Source organism: Ambystoma mexicanum, chromosome 8, assembly GCF_040938575.1.
Source record: "Ambystoma mexicanum isolate Mex_15411 chromosome 8, UKY_AmexF1_1, whole genome shotgun sequence".
Lineage (NCBI taxonomy): Eukaryota > Metazoa > Chordata > Amphibia > Caudata > Ambystomatidae > Ambystoma > Ambystoma mexicanum.
Window position 1 is genome coordinate 1734092551 of NC_090929.1, and position 20290 is coordinate 1734112840.

The window sequence follows — 20290 nt, forward strand, 5'->3', positions numbered from 1 at the left end:
GTGAGGCTGCCACCCGTGCCAGGTTCCACCACCCAGAGGAGCTGTAAGCATGAGGCTGTCTCCCGTGCCAGGTTCTACCACCCAGGGCAGCTGTAAGCATGAGGCTGCCACCCGAGCCAGGTTCTACCACCCAGGGCAGCTGTAAGCATGAGGCTGCCACCCCTGCCAGGTTCCACCACCCAGAGCAGCTGAAAGCATGAGGCTGCCACCCGTGACAGGTTCCACTACCCAGAGCAGCTGTATGAATGAGGCTGTCTCCCGTGCCAGGTTCTACCACCCAGGGCAGCTGTAAGCATGAGGCTGCCACCCATGCCAGGTTCCACCACCCAGAGCAGCTGTAAGCATGAGGCTGACACCCATGCCAGTTTCCACCACCAGGAGCAGCTGAAAGCATGAGGCTGCCACCCGTGCCAGGTTCCACCGCCCAGAGCAGCTGTAAGCATGAGGCTGCCACCCATGCCAGGTTCCACCGCCCAGAGCAGCTGAAAGCATGAGGCTGCCACCCGTGCCAGGTTCCACCACCCGGAGTAGCTGTAAGCAAGAGGCTGCCACCCATGCCAGGTTCCACCACCCGGGGCAGCTGTAAGCATGAGGCTGCCACCCATGCCAGGTTCCACCACCCAGGGCAGCTGTAAGCATGAGGCTGCCACCCGTGCCAGGTTCCACCACCCGGGGTAGCTTCAAGCATGAGGCTGCCACACGTGCCAGGTTCCACCACCCGGGGCAGCTGTAAGCATGAGGCTGCCACCCGTGCCAGGTTCCACCACCCAGGGCAGCTGTAAGCATGAGGCTGCCACCTGTGCCAGGTTCCACCACCCAGAGCAGCTGTATGCATGAGGCTGCCACCCGTGCCAGGTTCCACCACCCAGGGTAGCTGTTAGCATGAGGCTGCCAACCGTGCCAGGATCCACCACCCAGAGCAGCTGTAAGCATGAGGCTGCCACCCGTGCCAGGCTCCACCACCCAGGGCAGCTGTAAGCATGAGGCTGCTACCCGTGCCAGGCTCCACCACCCAGAGCAGCTGTATGCATGAGGCTGCCACCCGTGCCAGGTTCCACCACCCAGGGTAGCTGTTAGCATGAGGCTGCCAACCGTGCCAGGATCCACCACCCAGAGCAGCTGTAAGCATGAGGCTGTCACCCGTGCCAGGTTCCACCACCCAGGGCAGCTGTAAGCATGAGGCTGCCACCCGTGCCAGTTTCCACCACCCAGGGCAGCTTTAAGCATGAGGCTGCCACCCGTGCCAGTTTCCACCACCCAGGGCAGCTGTAAGCATGAGGCTGCCACCCGTGCCAGGCTCCACCACCCAGAGCAGCTGTAAGCATGAGGCAGCCACCCGTGCCAGGTTCCACCATCCAGGGCAGCTGTAAGCATGAGGCTGCCACCCGTGCCAGGTTCCACCACCCAGAGCAGCTGTAAGCATGAGGCTGCCACGCGAGCCAGGTTCCACCACCCAGGGCAGCTGTAAGCAAGGAGGCTGCCACCCGTGCCAGGTTCCACCACCCAGAGCAGCTGTAAGCATGAGGCTGCCACCCGTGCCAGGTTCCACCACCCAGGACAGCTGTAAGCATGAGGCTGCCACCCGTGCCAGGTTCCACCATCCAGAGCAGCTGTAAGCATGAGGCTGCCACCCGTGCCCGGTTCCACCATCCAGAGCAGCTGTAAGCATGAAGCTGCCACCCATGCCAGTTTCCACCACCCAGTGCAGCTGTAACCATGAGGCTGCTACTCGTGCCAGGTTCGAGCAGCTGTAAGCATGAGGCTGCCACCCGTGCCAGGTTCCACCACCCAGGGCAGCTGTAAGCATGAGGCTGCCACCTGTGCCAGGTTCCACCACCCAGAGTAGCTGTAAGCATGAGGCTGCCACCTGTGCCAGGCTCCACCATCCAGGACAGCTGTAAGCATGAGGCTGCCACCCGTGCCAGTTTCCACCACCCAGGGTAGCTGTAAGCATGAGGCTGCCACCCGTGCCAGTTTCCACCACCCAGGGCAGCTGTAAGCATGAGGCTGCCACCCGTGCCAGGTTCCACCACCCAGAGCAGCTTTAAGCAAGCATGACACTGCCACCTGTGCCAGGTTCCACCATCCAGAGCAGTTGTAAGCATGAGGCTGCCACCAGTGCCAGGTACCACCACCTAGGGCATCTGTAAGCATGAGGCTGCCACCCGTACAAGGTTCCACCACCCAGAGCAGTTTTAAGCATGAGGCTGCCACCCGTGCCAGGTTCCACCACCCAGGGCAGCTGTTAGCATGAGGCTGCCACCCGTGCCATGCTCCACCACCCAGAGCAGCTGTAAGCATGAGGCTACCACCCGTGCCAGGTTCCACCACCCAGGGCAGCTGTAAGCATGAAGCTGCCACCCATGCCAGGTTTGACCACCAGAGCAGCTGTAAGCATGAGGCTGCCACCAGTGCCAGGCTCCACCATCCAGGACAGCTGTAAGCATGAGGCTGCCACCCATGCCAGGTTCCACCACCCAGAGCAGCTGTAAGCATGAGGTTGCCACGGGTGCCAGGTTCCACCACCCAGGGCAGCTGTAAGCATGAGGCTGCCAGCCATGCCAGGTTCCACCACCCAGGGCAGCTGTAAGCATGAGGCTGCCACCCGTGCCAGGTTCCACCACCCAGAGCAGCTTTAAGCAAGCATGACACTGCCACCCGTGCCTGGTTCCACCACCCGGAGCAGCTGTAAGCATGAGGCTGCCACCCGTGCCAGGCTCCACCATCCAGAGCAGCTGTAAGCATGGCTGCCACCAGTGCCCTGTTCCACCATCCAGAGCAGCTGTAATCATGAGGCTGCCACCCGTGCCAGGTTCCACCACCCAGGGCAGCTGTAAGCATGAGGCTGCCACCTTTTGCCAGGTTCCACCACCCAGAGCAGCTGTAAGCATGAGGCTGCCACCCTTGCCAGGTTCCACCACCCAGAGCAGCTGTAAGCATGAGGCTGTCACCCGTGCCATGTTCCAACACCCAGGGCAGCTGTAAGCATGAGGCTGCCACCCGTGCCAGTTTCCACCACCCAGGGCAGCTTTAAGCATGAGGCTGCCACCCGTGCCAGGTTCCACCACACAGGGCAGCTGTAAGCATGAGGCTGCCACCCGTGCCAGGCTCCACCACCCAGAGCAGCTGTAAGCATGAGGCTGCCACCCATGCCAGGTTCCACCATCCAGGGCAGCTGTAAGCATGAGGCTGCCACCCGTGCCAGGTTCCACCACACAGGGCAGCTGTAAGCATGAGGCTGCCACCCGTGCCAGGCTCCACCACCCAGAGCAGCTGTAAGCATGAGGCTGCCACCCATGCCAGGTTCCACCATCCAGGGCAGCTGTAAGCATGAGGCTGCCACCCGTGCCAGGTTCCACCACCCAGAGCAGCTGTAAGCATGAGGCTGCCACGCGAGCCAGGTTCTACCACCCAGGGCAGCTGTAAGCAAGGAGGCTGCCACCCGTGCCAGGTTCCACCACCCAGAGCAGCTGTAAGCATGAGGCTGCCACCCGTGCCAGGTTCTACCACCCAGGGCAGCTGTAAGCATGAGGCTGCCACCCGTGCCAGGTTCCACCATCCAGAGCAGCTGTAAGCATGAGGCTTCCATCCCTGCCCGGTTCCACCATCCAGAGCAGCTGTAAGCATGAGGCTGCCACCCATGCCAGTTTCCACCACCCAGAGCAGCTGTAACCATGAGGCTGCTACCCGTGCCAGGTTCGAGCAGCTGTAAGCATGAGGCTGCCACCCGTGCCAGGTTCCACCACCCAGGGCAGCTGTAAGCATGAGGCTGCCACCCGTGCCAGGTTCCACCACCCAGGGCAGCTGCAAGCATGAGGCTGCCACCCGTGCCAGGTTCCACAACCTAGGGCCGCTGAAAGCATGAGTCTGCCACCTGTGCCAGGTTCCACCACCCAGAGTAGCTGTAAGCATGAGGCTGCCACCCGTGCCAGGCTCCACCATCCAGGACAGCTGTAAGCATGAGGCTGCCACACGTGCCAGTTTCCACCACCCAGGGTAGCTGTAAGCATGAGGCTGCCACCTGTGCTAGGTTCCACCCCCCAGGGCATCTGTAAGCATGAGGCTGCCACCCGTGCCAGGTTCCACCACCCAGAGCAGCTTTAAGCAAGCATGACGCTGCCACCTGTGCCAGGTTCCACCACCCAGAACAGCTATAAGCATGAGGCTGCCACTCGTGCCAGGTTCCACCACCCAGGGCAGCTGTAAGCATGAGGCTGCCACCAGTGCCAGGTTCCACCACCTAGGGCAGCTGTAAGCATGGGGCTGCCACCCGTGCAAGGTTCCACCACCCAGAGCAGCTTTAAGCATGAGGCTGCCACCCGTGCCAGGTTCCACCACCCATGCAGCTGTAAGCATGAGGCTGCCACCCATGCCAGTTTCCACCACCCAGGGCAGCTTTAAGCATGAGGCTGCCACCCGTGCCAGGTTCCACCACCCAGGGCAGCTGTAAGCATGAGGCTGCCACCCGTGCCAGGCTCCACCACCCAGAGCAGCTGTAAGCATGAGGCTGCCACCCGTGCCAGGTTCCACCATCCAGGGCAGCTGTAAGCATGAGGCTGCCACCCGTGCCAGGTTCCACCACCCAGAGCAGCTGTTAGCATGAGGCTGCCACCCGTGCCAGGTTCTACCACCCAGGGCAGCTGTAAGCATGAGGCTGCCACCCGTGCCAGGTTCCACCATCCAGAGCAGCTGTAAGCATGAGGCTGCCACCCGTGCCCGGTTCCACCATCCAGAGCAGCTGTAAGCATGAGGCTGCCACCCATGCCAGTTTCCACCACCCAGAGCAGCTGTAACCATGAGGCTGCTACCCGTGCCAGGTTCGAGCAGCTGTAAGCATGAGGCTGCCACCCGTGCCAGGTTCCACCACCCAGGGCAGCTGTAAGCATGAGGCTGTCACCCATGCCAGGTTCCACCACCCAGGGCAGCTGCAAGCATGAGGCTGCCACCCGTGCCAGGTTCCACAACCTAGGGCCGCTGAAAGCATGAGTCTGGCACCTGTGCCAGGTTCCACCACCCAGAGTAGCTGTAAGCATGAGGCTGCCACCCGTGCCAGGCTCCACCATCCAGGAGAGCTGTAAGCATGAGGCTGCCACCCGTGCCAGTTTCCACCATCCAGGGTATCTGTAAGCATGAGGCTGCCACCCGTGCCAGTTTCCACCACCCAGGACAGCTGTAAGCATGAGGCTGCCACCCGTGCCAGGTTCCACCACCCAGAGCAGCTTTAAGCAAGCATGACACTGCCACCTGTGCCAGGTTCCACCACCCAGAACAGCTATAAGCATGAGGTTGCCACCGGTGCCAGGCTCCACCATCCAGAGCAGTTGTAAGCATGAGGCTGCCACCCATGCCAGTTTCCACCACCCAGAGCAGCTGTAAGCATGAGGCTGCCACTAGTGCCAGGTACCACCACCTAGGGCAGCTGTAAGCATGAGGCTGCCACCCGTGCAAGGTTCCACCACCCAGAGCAGCTTTAAGCATGAGGCTGCCACCCGTGCCAGGTTCCACCACCCAGGGCAGCTGTTAGCATGAGGCTGCCACCCGTGCCATGCTCCACCACCCAGAGCAGCTGTAAGCATGAGGCTACCACCCGTGCCAGGTTCCACCACCCAGGGCAGCTGTAAGCATGAAGCTGCCACCCATGCCAGGTTTGACCACCAGAGCAGCTGTAAGCATGAGGCTGCCACCCATGCCAGGTTCCACCACCCAGAGCAGCTGTAAGCATGAGGTTGCCACGGGTGCCAGGTTCCACCACCCAGGGCAGCTGTAAGCATGAGGCTGCCAGCCATGCCAGGTTCCACCACCCAGGGCAGCTGTAAGCATGAGGCTGCCACCCGTGCCAGGTTCCACCACCCAGAGCAGCTTTAAGCAAGCATGACGCTGCCACCCGTGCCTGGTTCCACCACCCGGAGCAGCTGTAAGCATGAGGCTGCCACCCGTGCCAGGCTCCACCATCCAGAGCAGCTGTAATCATGAGGCTGCCACCCGTGCCAGGTTCCACCACCCAGGGCAGCTGTAAGCATGAGGCTGCCACCCGTGCCAGTTTCCACCACCCAGGACAGCTTTAAGCATGAGGCTGCCACCCGTGCCAGGTTCCACCACACAGGGCAGCTGTAAGCATGAGGCTGCCACCGGTGCCAGGTTCCACCACCCAGAGCAGCTGTAAGCATGAGGCTGCCACCCGTGCCAGGTTCCACCACCCAGAGCAGCTGTAAGCATGAGGCTGTCACCCGTGCCATGTTCCACCACCCAGGGCAGCTGTAAGCATGAGGCTGCCACCCGTGCCAGTTTCCACCACCCAGGGCAGCTTTAAGCATGAGGCTGCCACCCGTGCCAGGTTCCACCACACAGGGCAGCTGTAAGCATGAGGCTGCCACCCGTGCCAGGCTCCACCACCCAGAGCAGCTGTAAGCATGAGGCTGCCACCCGTGCCAGGTTCCACCATCCAGGGCAGCTGTAAGCATGAGGCTGCCACCCGTGCCAGGTTCCACCACCCAGAGCAGCTGTAAACATGAGGCTGCCACGCGAGCCAGGTTCTACCACCCAGGGCAGCTGTAAGCAAGGAGGCTGCCACCCGTGCCAGGTTCCACCACCCAGAGCAGCTGTAAGCATGAGGCTGCCACCCGTGCCAGGTTCTACCACCCAGGGCAGCTGTAAGCATGAGGCTGCCACCCGTGCCAGGTTCCACCATCCAGAGCAGCTGTAAGCATGAGGCTGCCATCCGTGCCCGGTTCCACCATCCAGAGCAGCTGTAAGCATGAGGCTGCCACCCATGCCAGTTTCCACCACCCAGAGCAGCTGTAACCATGAGGCTGCTACCCGTGCCAGGTTCGAGCAGCTGTAAGCATGAGGCTGCCACCCGTGCCAGGTTCCACCACCCAGGGCAGCTGTAAGCATGAGGCTGCCACCCGTGCCAGGTTCCACCACCCAGGGCAGCTGCAAGCATGAGGCTGCCACCCGTGCCAGGTTCCACAACCTAGGGCCGCTGAAAGCATGAGTCTGCCACCTGTGCCAGGTTCCACCACCCAGAGTAGCTGTAAGCATGAGGCTGCTACCCGTGCCAGGCTCCACCATCCAGGACAGCTGTAAGCATGAGGCTGCCACCCGTGCCAGTTTCCACCACCCAGGGTAGCTGTAAGCATGAGGCTGCCACCTGTGCCAGGTTCCACCACCCAGGGCAGCTGTAAGCATGAGGCTGCCACCCGTGCCAGGTTCCACCACCCAGAGCAGCTTTAAGCAAGCATGACGCTGCCACCTGTGCCAGGTTCCACCACCCAGAACAGCTATAAGCATGAGGTTGCCACCCGTGCCAGGCTCCACCATCCAGAGCAGCTGTAAGCATGAGGCTGCCACCAGTGCCAGGTTCCACCACCTAGGGCAGCTGTAAGCATGGGGCTGCCACCCGTGCAAGGTTCCACCACCCAGAGCAGCTTTAAGCATGAGGCTGCCACCCGTGCCAGGTTCCACCACCCAGGGCAGCTGTAAGCATGAGGCTGCCACCCGTGCCATTTTCCACCACCCAGGGCAGCTTTAAGCATGAGGCTGCCACCCGTGCCAGGTTCCATCACCCAGGGCAGCTGTAAGCATGAGGCTGTCACCCGTGCCAGGCTCCACCACCCAGAGCAGCTGTAAGCATGAGGCTGCCACCCGTGCCAGGTTCCACCATCCAGGGCAGCTGTAAGCATGAGGCTGCCACCCGTGCCAGGTTCCACCACCCAGAGCAGCTGTAAGCATGAGGCTGCCACGCGAGCCAGGTTCTACCACCCAGGGCAGCTGTAAGCAAGGAGGCTGCCACCCATGCCAGGTTCCACCACCCAGAGCAGCTGTAAGCATGAGGCTGCCACCCGTGCCAGGTTCTACCACCCAGGGCAGCTGTAAGCATGAGGCTGCCACCCGTGCCAGGTTCCACCATCCAGAGCAGCTGTAAGCATGAGGCTGCCATCCGTGCACGGTTCCACCATCCAGAGCAGCTGTAAGCATGAGGCTGCCACCCATGCCAGTTTCCACCACCCAGAGCAGCTGTAACCATGAGGCTGCTACCCGTGCCAGGTTCGAGCAGCTGTAAGCATGAGGCTGCCACCCGTGCCAGGTTCCACCACCCAGGGCAGCTGTAAGCATGAGGCTGCCACCCGTGCCAGGTTCCACCACCCAGGGCAGCTGCAAGCATGAGGCTGCCACCCGTGCCAGGTTCCACAACCTAGGGCCGCTGAAAGCATGAATCTGCCACCTGTGCCAGGTTCCACCACCCAGAGTAGCTGTAAGCATGAAGCTGCCACCCATGCCAGGTTAGACCACCAGAGCAGCTGTAAGCATGAGGCTGCCACCAGTGCCAGGCTCCACCATCCAGGACAGCTGTAAGCATGAGGCTGCCACCCATGCCAGGTTCCACCACCCAGAGCAGCTGTAAGCATGAGGTTACCACGGGTGCCAGGTTCCACCACCCAGGGCAGCTGTAAGCATGAGGCTGCCAGCCATGCCAGGTTCCACCACCCAGGGCAGCTGTAAGCATGAGGCTGCCACCCGTGCCAGGTTCCACCACCCAGAGCAGCTTTAAGCAAGCATGACTCTGCCACCCGTGCCAGGTTCCACCACCCGGAGCAGCTGTAAGCATGAGGCTGCCACCCGTGCCAGGCTCCACCATCTGGAGCAGCTGTAAGCATGAGGCTGCCACCAGTGCCCAGTTCCACCATCCAGAGCAGCTGTAAGCATGAGGCTGCCACCCATGCCAGGTTCCACCACCCAGGGCAGCTGTAAGCATGAGGCTGCCACTCGTGCCAGTTTCCACCACCCAGGACAGCTTTAAGCATGAGGCTGCCACCCGTGCCAGGTTCCACCACCCAGAGCAGCTGTAAGCATGAGGCTGCCACCCGTGCTAGTTTCCACCACCCAGGACAGCTTTAAGCATGAGGCTGCCACCCGTGCCAGGCTCCACCATCCAAAGCAGCTGTAAGCATGAGGCTGCCACCAGTGCCCAGTTCCACCATCCAGAGCAGCTGTAATCATGAGGCTGCCACCCATGCCAGGTTCCACCACCCAGGGCAGCTGTAAGCATGAGGCTGCCACCCGTGCCAGGTTCCACCACCCAGAGAAGCTGTAAGCATGAGGCTGCCACCCGTGCCAGGTTCCACCACCCAGAGCAGCTGTAAGCATGAGGCTGCCACCCGTGCCAGGTTCCACCACCCAGGGTAGCTGTAAGCATGAGGCTGCCACCCGTGCCAGGTTCCACCACCCGGAGTAGCTGTAAGCAAGAGGCTGCCACCCATGCCAGGTTCCACCACCCGGGGCAGCTGTAAGCATGAGGCTGCCACCCATGCCAGGTTCCACCACCCAGGGCAGCTGTAAGCATGAGGCTGCCACCCGTGCCAGGTTCCACCACCCGGGGTAGCTTCAAGCATGAGGCTGCCACACGTGCCAGGTTCCACCACCCGGGGCAGCTGTAAGCAAGAGGTTGCCACCCGTGCCAGGTTCCACCATCCGGGGCAGCTGTAAGCAAGAGGTTGCCACCCGTGCCAGGTTCCACCACCCGGGGCAGCTGTAAGCATGAGGCTGCCACCCGTGCCAGGTTCCACCACCCAGGGCAGCCGTAAGAATGAGGCTGCCACCCGTGCCAGGTTCCACCACCCAGAGCAGCTGTAAGCATGAGGCTGCCACCCGTGCCAGGTTCCACCACCCAGAGCAGCTGTAAGTGTGAGGCTGCCACCCGTGCTAGGTTCCACCACCCAGAGCAGCTGTAATTATGAGGCTGCCACCCGTGCCAGGTTCCACCACCCAGAGCAGCTGTAAGCGTGAGGCTGCCACCCGTGCCAGGTTCCGCCACCCAGGCCAGCTGTAAGCGTGAGGCTGCCACCCGTGAAAGGTTCCACCATCCAGAGCAGCTGTAAGCGTGAGGCTGCCACCCGTGCCAGGTTCCACCACCCAGAGGAGCTGTAAGCATGAGGCTGCCTCCCGTGCCAGGTTCTACCACCCAGGGCAGCTGTAAGCATGAGGCTGCCACCCGAGCCAGGTTCTACCACCCAGGGCAGGTGTAAGCATGAGGCTGCCACCCCTGCCAGGTTCCACCACCCAGAGCAGCTGAAAGCATGAGGCTGCCACCCGTGACAGGTTCCACTACCCAGAGCAGCTGTATGAATGAGGCTGTCTCCCGTGCCAGGTTCTACCACCCAGGGCAGCTGTAAGCATGAGGCTGCCACCCATGCCAGGTTCTACCACCCAGAGCAGCTGTAAGCATGAGGCTGACACCCATGCCAGTTTCCACCACCAGGAGCAGCTGAAAGCATGAGGCTGCCACCCGTGCCAGGTTCCACCGCCCAGAGCAGCTGTAAGCATGAGGCTGCCACCCATGCCAGGTTCCACCGCCCAGAGCAGCTGAAAGCATGAGGCTGCCACCCGTGCCAGGTTCCACCACCCGGAGTAGCTGTAAGCAAGAGGCTGCCACCCATGCCAGGTTCCACCACCCGGGGCAGCTGTAAGCATGAGGCTGCCACCCATGCCAGGTTCCACCACCCAGGGCAGCTGTAAGCATGAGGCTGCCACCCGTGCCAGGTTCCACCACCCGGGGTAGCTTCAAGCATGAGGCTGCCACACGTGCCAGGTTCCACCACCCGGGGCAGCTGTAAGCAAGAGGTTGCCACCCGTGCCAGGTTCCACCATCCGGGGCAGCTGTAAGCAAGAGGTTGCCACCCGTGCCAGGTTCCACCACCCGGGGCAGCTGTAAGCATGAGGCTGCCACCCGTGCCAGGTTCCACCACCCAGGGCAGCTGTAAGCATGAGGCTGCCACCCGTGCCAGGTTCCACCACCCAGAGCAGCTGTAAGCATGAGGCTGCCACCCGTGCCAGGTTCCACCACCCAGAGCAGCTGTAAGTGTGAGGCTGCCACCCGTGCTAGGTTCCACCACCCAGAGCAGCTGTAATTATGAGGCTGCCACCCGTGCCAGGTTCCACCACCCAGAGCAGCTGTAAGCGTGAGGCTGCCACCCGTGCCAGGTTCCACCACCCAGGCCAGCTGTAAGCATGAGGCTGCCACCCTTGAAAGGTTCCACCATCCAGAGCAGCTGTAAGCGTGAGGCTGCCACCCGTGCCAGGTGCCACCACCCAGAGCAGCTGTAAGCATGAGGCTGCCTCCAGTGCCAGGTTCTACCACCCAGGGCAGCTGTAAGCATGAGGCTGCCACCCGAGCCAGGTTCTACCACCCAGGGCAGCTGTAAGCATGAGGCTGCCACCCCTGCCAGGTTCCACCACCCAGAGCAGCTGAAAGCATGAGGCTGCCACCCGTGACAGGTTCCACTACCCAGAGCAGCTGTATGAATGAGGCTGTCTCCCGTGCCAGGTTCTACCACCCAGGGCAGCTGTAAGCATGAGGCTGCCACCCATGCCAGGTTCCACCACCCAGAGCAGCTGTAAGCATGAGGCTGACACTCATGCCAGTTTCCACCACCAAGAGCAGCTGAAAGCATGAGGCTGCCACCCGTGCCAGGTTCCACCGCCCAGAGCAGCTGAAAGCATGAGGCTGCCACCCATGCCAGGTTCCACCACCCAGAGCAGCTGTAGGCATGAGGCTGTGTTAGGCGGAAACCTGTGCAGTTCCCTCTGGGACCACTGCAAAAGATTTAGGACTACAGGTGTTTGGCAGGAAACCCACTTGGTAGCAGTCTGTACCACACAGATTCACTTGGTAGCTGTGGCTGAGCAGTCAGACTTCCCTCAAGAAGAGTTAAGCAGTATGTGGAGTATACAATATAGGGCAATTCTTCACAGTAAGACAAGCAAACACGCAACAAGGCCTCGGTATAAAGATATAAAGGTATTTATTTATAACGACACATCTATAGAAAACACTCTGGCACTATTACGGCAAACACTTCAATTACAATTACTCTGCGAAGAAAAAGATCAATCCCCCTAACAATAGTTCGACAAGTCTAGGTTCTACCAGCATCACTTATTTGCAGACAGAGGTGTATGCTTCAACCTAGATGGCACTCTAGTATTCGTTAGGACGGGAGAGAAAAATGAGCAGGTTACGAAATCATCACCGTTCCAATACTTAACGGACAAATGCAAGGCAAGAAGACAAGAACCACAGTAGATCATAAAGTTCAGAGGCCAGGCCCACTCGGAGAGAGGCAAGGCGATATGTCCCAAAAAGTATCTTAGTGGAATTGCGTTTGAGTCTTTGAAGCAAATTGTTATCGGCAGATTGGACCAGTTCAGAACAACACGCTAGAGAAAGCTTGGAGGCGACCCTATGGAGAGGCGAGGATTAAGACACCTCACTCTATCCGGCAACAAGGGAAGCCAGGCGGACACAGTACCTTGATTGTGGAGAGACAGCTCCGGCGGGGGAAGTTGTTCCTGGCGGTGGGTGCACGTCCGGTCTTTGCCAAGAGAAGAGAAGATCTCGTTGTCGAAGGAAAGTTGAAGATCGTTGCACCACCAGGGAAGAGACCAGCCGCAGAGTGCTCCATCACAAGGCGCCACCTTTTGGTCGCGGTACAGGGGTAGTGGCTATCCAGTTGCCGAGGTGCTCTGCACGGGCAATTCGACCACTGCATCCTGAGGCGAAGAAAAAGCAAAAGGGACTGGTTGTTCCCACCAGTCAGGGGAAGAGACTCTCCGGTAGGGAGATCTCCTCTGTCGTCGGGAAGTGGTGAGTCGGTTCAGCAGGGCTCCACCGGAGGTGTCGTCGTTGCAGGTCGGCTCAGCTTTACCCTCGTCGGATTCTTAGGTCCTGTGGCGACTTCTGAAGATCCAGTCCCAAAAGACCTGCTTTTATGCAGAAAACCCCCATTCATTCAGCCTAGCTGTCAATCAACACATGCTAAGTGGTGAGCGGGGAGTCTCACCACTTGGGCCAATCACACCAGAGTGCGACCGGAGTTGGCAAGGCAACTCGGTCCAGGGTGCCTAAACCCCCTCCCACACCCCTGTGGTAACCCAGACAGAATGGCACCACTTTGGAGGGTCTCTGTACAGAAGCCTGCCAAAAGTGGAACAAAGGGCTCAACCTTTGGTTTAGGAGTCACAGAGACGAACACAAACGCCATTTTAAAAAGCTGAGTTCTGGCAGAAAATACCACCCGATAGGCTTATTTAAGATAAGTAGACCGGAGGTATGTTAGAGATTAACGAGAAACAGTATCAATCTCTAACAATGGGAAGAATCCCATAGGGTTATATTCGGGGTTGAATATAACAAGTAGTTTCCACTGCCACCAGCCAAAACTCGACGAGGGGGGACGGGACAGTGCCCCCTCGAATAACAGACCCAGGAGTAATCGAATTACCCCTACTAGTACGTCCACAATAGGATGGTTTGTACTAGTTCTGTTAGTAAATTTAGGTCTAGTAAAGCCAATGGTGACTTTACATGCCCAGGGAGACGGTAGTCAGTCCCCGAGTATGGAGTCTATGATGGAGGTCCGCTAGGACGCCCCAGTGTTACGGCACGTAGGGTGCGGTGTAACACAAATAGCAAAACATATGAGACCCTATGGAGTAAAAGACCCCATAGCCCATAGAACACATTGACATTCAAAGGAATTACACACATTCATGTCCAAGAGTGGGAGAAAAAGAGTCTCACTCTTGGCAGGATGGAAAAAAACAAACTCCAGAAATCCAGCAAAGCTGCTGGGGGACTCACTAGGTTAGGAAATTCAGCCTAAACAGAGAATTCTCGCTAACAGGCTGCCACCCGTGCCAGTTTCCACCACACAGGGCAGCTGCAAGCATGAGGCTGCCACCCGTGCCAAGTTCCACCACCCAGGGCAGCTGTAAGCATGAGGCTGCCACCCGTGCCATATTCCACCACCCAGAGCAGCTGTAAGCATGAGGCTGCCACCCGTGCCAGATTCCGCCACCCAGGGCAGCTGTAAGCATGAGGCTGCCACCCGTGCCAGGTTCCACCACTCAGGGCAGCTGTAAGCATGAGGCTGCCACCCGTGCCAGGTTCCACCACCCAGGGCAGTTGTAAGCATGAGGCTGCCACCTGTGTCAGGTTCCACCATCCAGGGCAGCTGGAAGCATGAGGCTGCCACCCATTCCAGGTTCCACCCCCCAGAGCAGCTGTAAGCATGAGGGTGCCACCCATGCCAGGTTCCACCACCCAGAGCAGCTGTAAGCAAGCATGAGGCTGCCACCCGTGCCAGGTTCCACCACCCAGGGCAGCTGTAAGCATGAGGCTGCCACTCGTGCCAGGTTCTACCACCCAGGGCAGCTGTAAGCATGAGGCTGCCACCCTTTCCAGGTTCCACCAACAGAGCAGCTGTAAGCATGAGGCTGCCACATGTGCCCGGTTCCACCACCCAGAGCAGCTGTAAGCATAAGGCTGCCACCCGTGCCAGGTTCCACCACCCACAGCAGCTGTAAGCATGAGGCTGCCACCCGTGCCAGGTTCCACCACCCATGGCAGCTGTAAGCATGAGGTTGCCACCGTTCCAGGTTCCACCACCCAGAGCAGCTGTAAGCATGAGGCTGCCACCCGTGCCATGTTCCACCACCCAGAGCAGCTGTAAGCATGAGGCTGCCACCCGTGCCAGGTTCAACCACCCAGAGCAGCTGCAAGCATGAGGCTGCCACCTGTGCCAGGTCCCACAACCTAGGGCAGCTGAAAGCATGAGTCTGCCACCTGTGCCAGGTTCCACCACCCAGAGTAGCTGTAAGCATGAGGCTGCCACCCGTGCCAGGCTCCACCATCCAGGACAGCTGTAAGCATGAGGCTGCCACCCGTGCCAGTTTCCACCACCCAGGGTAGCTGTAAGCATGAGGCTGCCACCCGTGCCAGGTTCCACCACCCAGGGCAGCTGTAAGCATAAGGCTGCCACCCGTGCCAGGTTCCACCACCCAGAGCAGCTTTAAGCAAGCATGACGCTGCCACCTGTGCCAGGTTCCACCACCCAGAACAGCTATAAGCATGAGGCTGCCACCCGTGCCAGGCTCCACCATCCAGAGCAGCTGTAAGCATGAGGCTGCCACCAGTGCCAGGTTCCACCACCTAGGGCAGCTGTAAGCATGAGGCTGCCACCAGTGCAAGGTTCCACCACCCAGGGCAGCTGTTAGCATGAGGCTGCCACCCGTGCCATGCTCCACCACCCAGAGCAGCTGTAAGCATGAGGCTGCCACCCGTGCCAGGTTCCACCACCCAGGGCAGCTGTAAGCATGAAGCTGCCACCCCTGCCAGATTTGACCACTAGAGCAGCTGTAAGCATGAGGCTGCCACCAGTGCCAGGCTCCACCATCCAGGACAGCTGTAAGCATGAGGCTGCCACCCATGCCAGGTTCCACCACCCAGAGCAGCTGTAAGCATGAGGTTGCCACGGGTGCCAGGTTCCACCACCCAGGGCAGCTGTAAGCATGAGGCTGCCAGCCATGCCAGGTTCCACCACCCAGGGCAGCTGTAAGCATGAGGCTGCCACCCGTGCCAGGTTCCACCACCCAGAGCAGCTTTAAGCAAGCATGACGCTGCCACCCGTGCCAGGTTCCACCACCCGGAGCAGCTGTAAGCATGAGGCTGCCACCCGTGCCAGGCTCCACCATCCAGAGCAGCTGTAAGCATGAGGCTGCCACCAGTGCCCAGTTCCACCATCCAGAGCAGCTGTAATCATGAGGCTGCCACCCATGCCAGGTTCCACCACCCAGGGCAGCTGTAAGCATGAGGCTGCCACTCGTGCCAGTTTCCACCACCCAGGACAGCTTTAAGCATGAGGCTTCCACCCGTGCCAGGTTCCACCACCCAGAGCAGCTGTAAGCATGAGGCTGCCACCCGTGCTAGTTTCCACCACCCAGGACAGCTTTAAGCATGAGGCTGCCAACCGTGCCAGGCTCCACCATCCAGAGCAGCTGTAAGCATGAGGCTGCCACCAGTGTCCAGTTCCAACATCCAGAGCAGCTGTAATCATGAGGCTGCCACCCATGCCAGGTTCCACCACCCAGGGCAGCTGTAAGCATGAGGCTGCCACCCGTGCCAGGTTCCACCACCCAGAGCAGCTGTAAGCATGCGGCTGCCACCCGTGCCAGGTTCCACCACCCAGGGTAGCTGTAAGCATGAGGCTGCCACCCGTGCCAGGTTCCACCACCCGGAGTAGCTGTAAGCAAGAGGCTGCCACCCGTGCCAGGTTCCACCACCCGGGGCAGCTGTAAGCATGAGGCTGCCACCCGTGCCAGGTTCCACCACCCAGGGCAGCTGTAAGCATGAGGCTGCCACCCGTGCCAGGTTCCACCACCCGGGGTAGCTTCAAGCATGAGGCTGCCACCCGTGCCAGGTTACACCACCCGGGGCAGCTGTAAGCAAGAGGTTGCCACCCGTGCCAGGTTCCACCACCCAGGGTAGCTGTAAGCATGAGGCTGCCACCCGTGCCAGGTTCCACCACCCGGAGTAGCTGTAAGCAAGAGGCTGCCACCCGTGCCAGGTTCCACCACCCGGGGCAGCTGTATGCATGAGGCTGCCAACCGTGCCAGGTTCCACCACCCAGGGCAGCTGTAAGCATGAGGCTGCCACCCGTGCCAGGTTCCACCACCCGGGGTAGCTTCAAGCATGAGGCTGCCACCCGTGCCAGGTTCCACCACCCGGGGCAGCTGTAAGCAAGAGGTTGCCACCCATGCCAGGTTCCACCACCCAGGGCAGCTGTAAGCATGAGGCTGCCACCCGTGCCAGGTTCCACCACCCAGAGCAGCTGTAAGCATGAGGCTGCCACCCGTGCCAGGTTCCACCACCCAGAGCAGCTGTAAGCATGAGGCTGCCACTCATGCCAGGTTCCACCACCCAGAGCAGCTGTAAGCATGAGGCTGCCACCCATGCTAGGTTGCACCACGCCCAGCAGCTGTAAGCATGAGGCTGCCACCCGTGCCAGGTTCCACCACCCAGAGCAGCTGTAATTGTAAGGCTGCCACCCGTGCCAGGTTCCACCACCCAGAGCAGCTGTAAGCGTGAGGCTGCCACCCGTGCCAGGTTCCACCACCCAGGCCAGCTGTAAGCGTGAGGCTGCCACCCGTGCCAGGTTCCACCACCCAGGGCAGCTGTAAACATGAGGCTGCCACCTGTGCCAGGTTCCACCACCCAGGGCAGATGTCAGCGTGAGGCTGCCATCCGTGCCAGGTTCCACCAACCAGAGAAGCTGTAAGCGTGAGGCTGCCACCCGTGAAAGGTTCCACCATCCAGAGCAGCTGTAAGCGTGAGGCTGCCACCCGTGCCAGGTTCCACCACCCAGAGCAGCTGTAAGCATGAGGCTGCCTCCCGTGCCAGGTTCTACCACCCAGGGCAGCTGTGAGCATGAGGCTGCCACCCGAGCCAGGTTCCACCACCCAGAGCAGCTGTAAGCATGAGGCTGCCACCCGTGCCAGGTTCCACCACCCAGAGCAGCTGTAAGCATGAGGCTGCCACTCATGCCAGGTTCCACCACCCAGAGCAGCTGTAAGCATGAGGCTGCCACCCATGCTAGGTTCCACCACGCCCAGCAGCTGTAAGCATGAGGCTGCCACCCGTGCCAGGTTCCACCACCCAGAGCAGCTGTAATTGTAAGGCTGCCACCCGTGCCAGGTTCCACCACCCAGAGCAGCTGTAAGCGTGAGGCTGCCACCCGTGCCAGGTTCCACCACCCAGGCCAGCTGTAAGCGTGAGGCTGCCACCCGTGCCAGGTTCCACCACCCAGGGCAGCTGTAAACATGAGGCTGCCACCTGTGCCAGGTTCCACCACCCAGGGCAGATGTCAGCGTGAGGCTGCCATCCGTGCCAGGTTCCACCAACCAGAGCAGCTGTAAGCATGAGGCTGCCACCCGTGAAAGGTTCCACCATCCAGAGCAGCTGTAAGCGTGAGGCTGCCACCCGTGCCAGGTTCCACCACCCAGAGCAGCTGTAAGCATGAGGCTGCCTCCCGTGCCAGGTTCTACCACCCAGGGCAGCTGTGAGCATGAGGCTGCCACCCGAGCCAGGTTCTACCACCCAGGGCAGCTGTAAGCATGAGGCTGCCACCCCTGCCAGGTTCCACCACCCAGAGCAGCTATAAGCAAGCATGAGGCTGCCACCCGTGACAAGTTCCACTACCCAGAGCAGCTGTATGAATGAGGCTGTCTCCCGTGCCAGGTTCTACCACCCAGGGCATCTGTAAGCATGAGGCTGCCATCCATGCCAAGTTACACCACCCAGAGCAGCTGTAAGCATGAGGCTGACACCCATGCCAGTTTCCACCACCCAGAGCAGCTGAAAGCATGAGGCTGCCACCCGTGCCAGGTTCCACCGCCCAGAGCAGCTGAAAGCATGAGGCTGCCACCCATGCCAGGTTCCACCAACCAGAGCAGCTGTAAGCATGAGGCTGTGTTAGGCGTAAACCTATGCAGTTCCCTCTGGGACCACTGCAAAAGATTTAGGACTACAGGTGTTTGGCAGGAAACCCACTTGGTAGCAGTCTGTACCACACAGATTCACTTGGTAGCTGTGGCTGAGCAGTCAGACTTCCCTCAAGAAGAGTTAAGCAGTATGTGGAGTATACAATATAGGGCAATTCTTCACAGTAAGACAAGCAAACACGCAACAAGGCTTCGGTGTAAAGATATAAAGTATTTATTTATAACGACACATCTATAGAAAACACTCTGGCACTATTACGGCAAACACTTCAATTACAATTACTCTGCGAAGAAAAAGATCAATCCCCCTAACAATAGTTCGACAAGTCTAGGTTCTACCAGCATCACTTATTTGCAGACAGAGGTGTATGCTTCAACCTAGATGGCACACTAGTATTCGTTAGGACGGGAGAGAAAAATGAGCAGGTTACCAAATCAACACGGTTCCAATATTTAACGGACAAATGCAAGGCAAGAAGACAAGAACCACAGTAGATCATAAAGTTCAGAGGCCAGGCCCACTCGGAGAGAGGCAAGGTGATATGTCCCAAAAAGTATCTTAGTGGAATTGCGTTTGAGTCTTTGAAGCAAATTGTTATCAGCAGATTGGACCAGTTCAGAACAACACACTAGAGAAAGCTTGGAGGCGACCCTATGGAGAGGCGAGGATTAAGACACCTCACTCTATCCGGCAACAAGGGAAGCCAGGCGGACACAGTACCTTGATTGTGGAGAGACAGCTCCGGCGGGGGCAGTTGTTCCAGGCGGTGGGTGCACGTCCGGTCTTTGCCAAGAGAAGAGAGGATCTCGTTGTCGAAGGAAAGTTGAAGATCGTTGCACCACCAGGGAAGAGACCAGCCGCGGAGTGCTCCATCACAAGGCGCCACCTTTTGGTCACGGTACAGGGGTAGTGGCTATCCGGTTGCCGAGGTGCTCTGCACGGGCAATTCGACCAATGCATCCTGAGGCGAAGAAAAAGCAAAAGGGACTGGTTGTTCCCACCAGTCAGGGGAAGAGACTCTCCGGTAGGGAGATCTCCTCTGTCGTCGGGAAGTGGTGAGTCGGTTCAGCAGGGCTCCACCGGAGGTGTCATCGTTGCAGGTCGGCTCAGCTTTACCCTCGTCGGATTCTTAGGTCCTGTGGCGACTTCTGAAGATCCAGTCCCAAAAGCCCTGCTTTTATGCAGAAAACCCCCATTTATTCAGCCTAGCTGTCAATCAACACATGCTAAGTGGTGAGCGGGGAGTCTCACCACTTGGGCCAATCACACCAGAGTGCGACCGGAGTTGGCAAGGCAACTCGGTCCAGGGTGCCTAAACCCCCTCCCACACCCCTGTGGTAACCCAGACAGAATGGCACCACTTTGGAGGGTCTCTGTACAGAAGCCTGCCAAAAGTGGAACAAAGGGCTCAACCTTTGGTTTAGGAGTCACAGAGACGAACACAAACGCCATTTTAAAAAGCCGAGTTCTGGCAGAAAATACCACCCGATAGGCTTATTTAAGATAAGTAGACCGGAGGTATGTTAGAGATTAACGAGAAACAGTATCAATCTCTAACAATGGGAAGAATCCCATAGGGTTATATTCGGGGTTGAATATAACAAGTAGTTTCCACTGCCACCAGCCAAAACTCGACGAGGGGGGACGGGACAGTGCCCCCTCGAATAACAGACCCAGGAGTAATGGAATTACCCCTACTAGTACGTCCACAATAGGATGGTTTGTACTAGTTCTGTTAGTAAATTTAGGTCTAGTAAAGCCAATGGTGACTTTACATGCCCGGGGAGACGGTAGTCAGTCCCCGAGTATGGAGTCTATGATGGAGGTCAGCTAGGACGCCCCAGTGTTACGGCACGTAGGGTGCGGTGTAACACAAATAGCAAAACATATGAGACCCTATGGAGTAAAAGACCCCATAGCCCATAGAACACATTGACATTCAAAGGAATTACA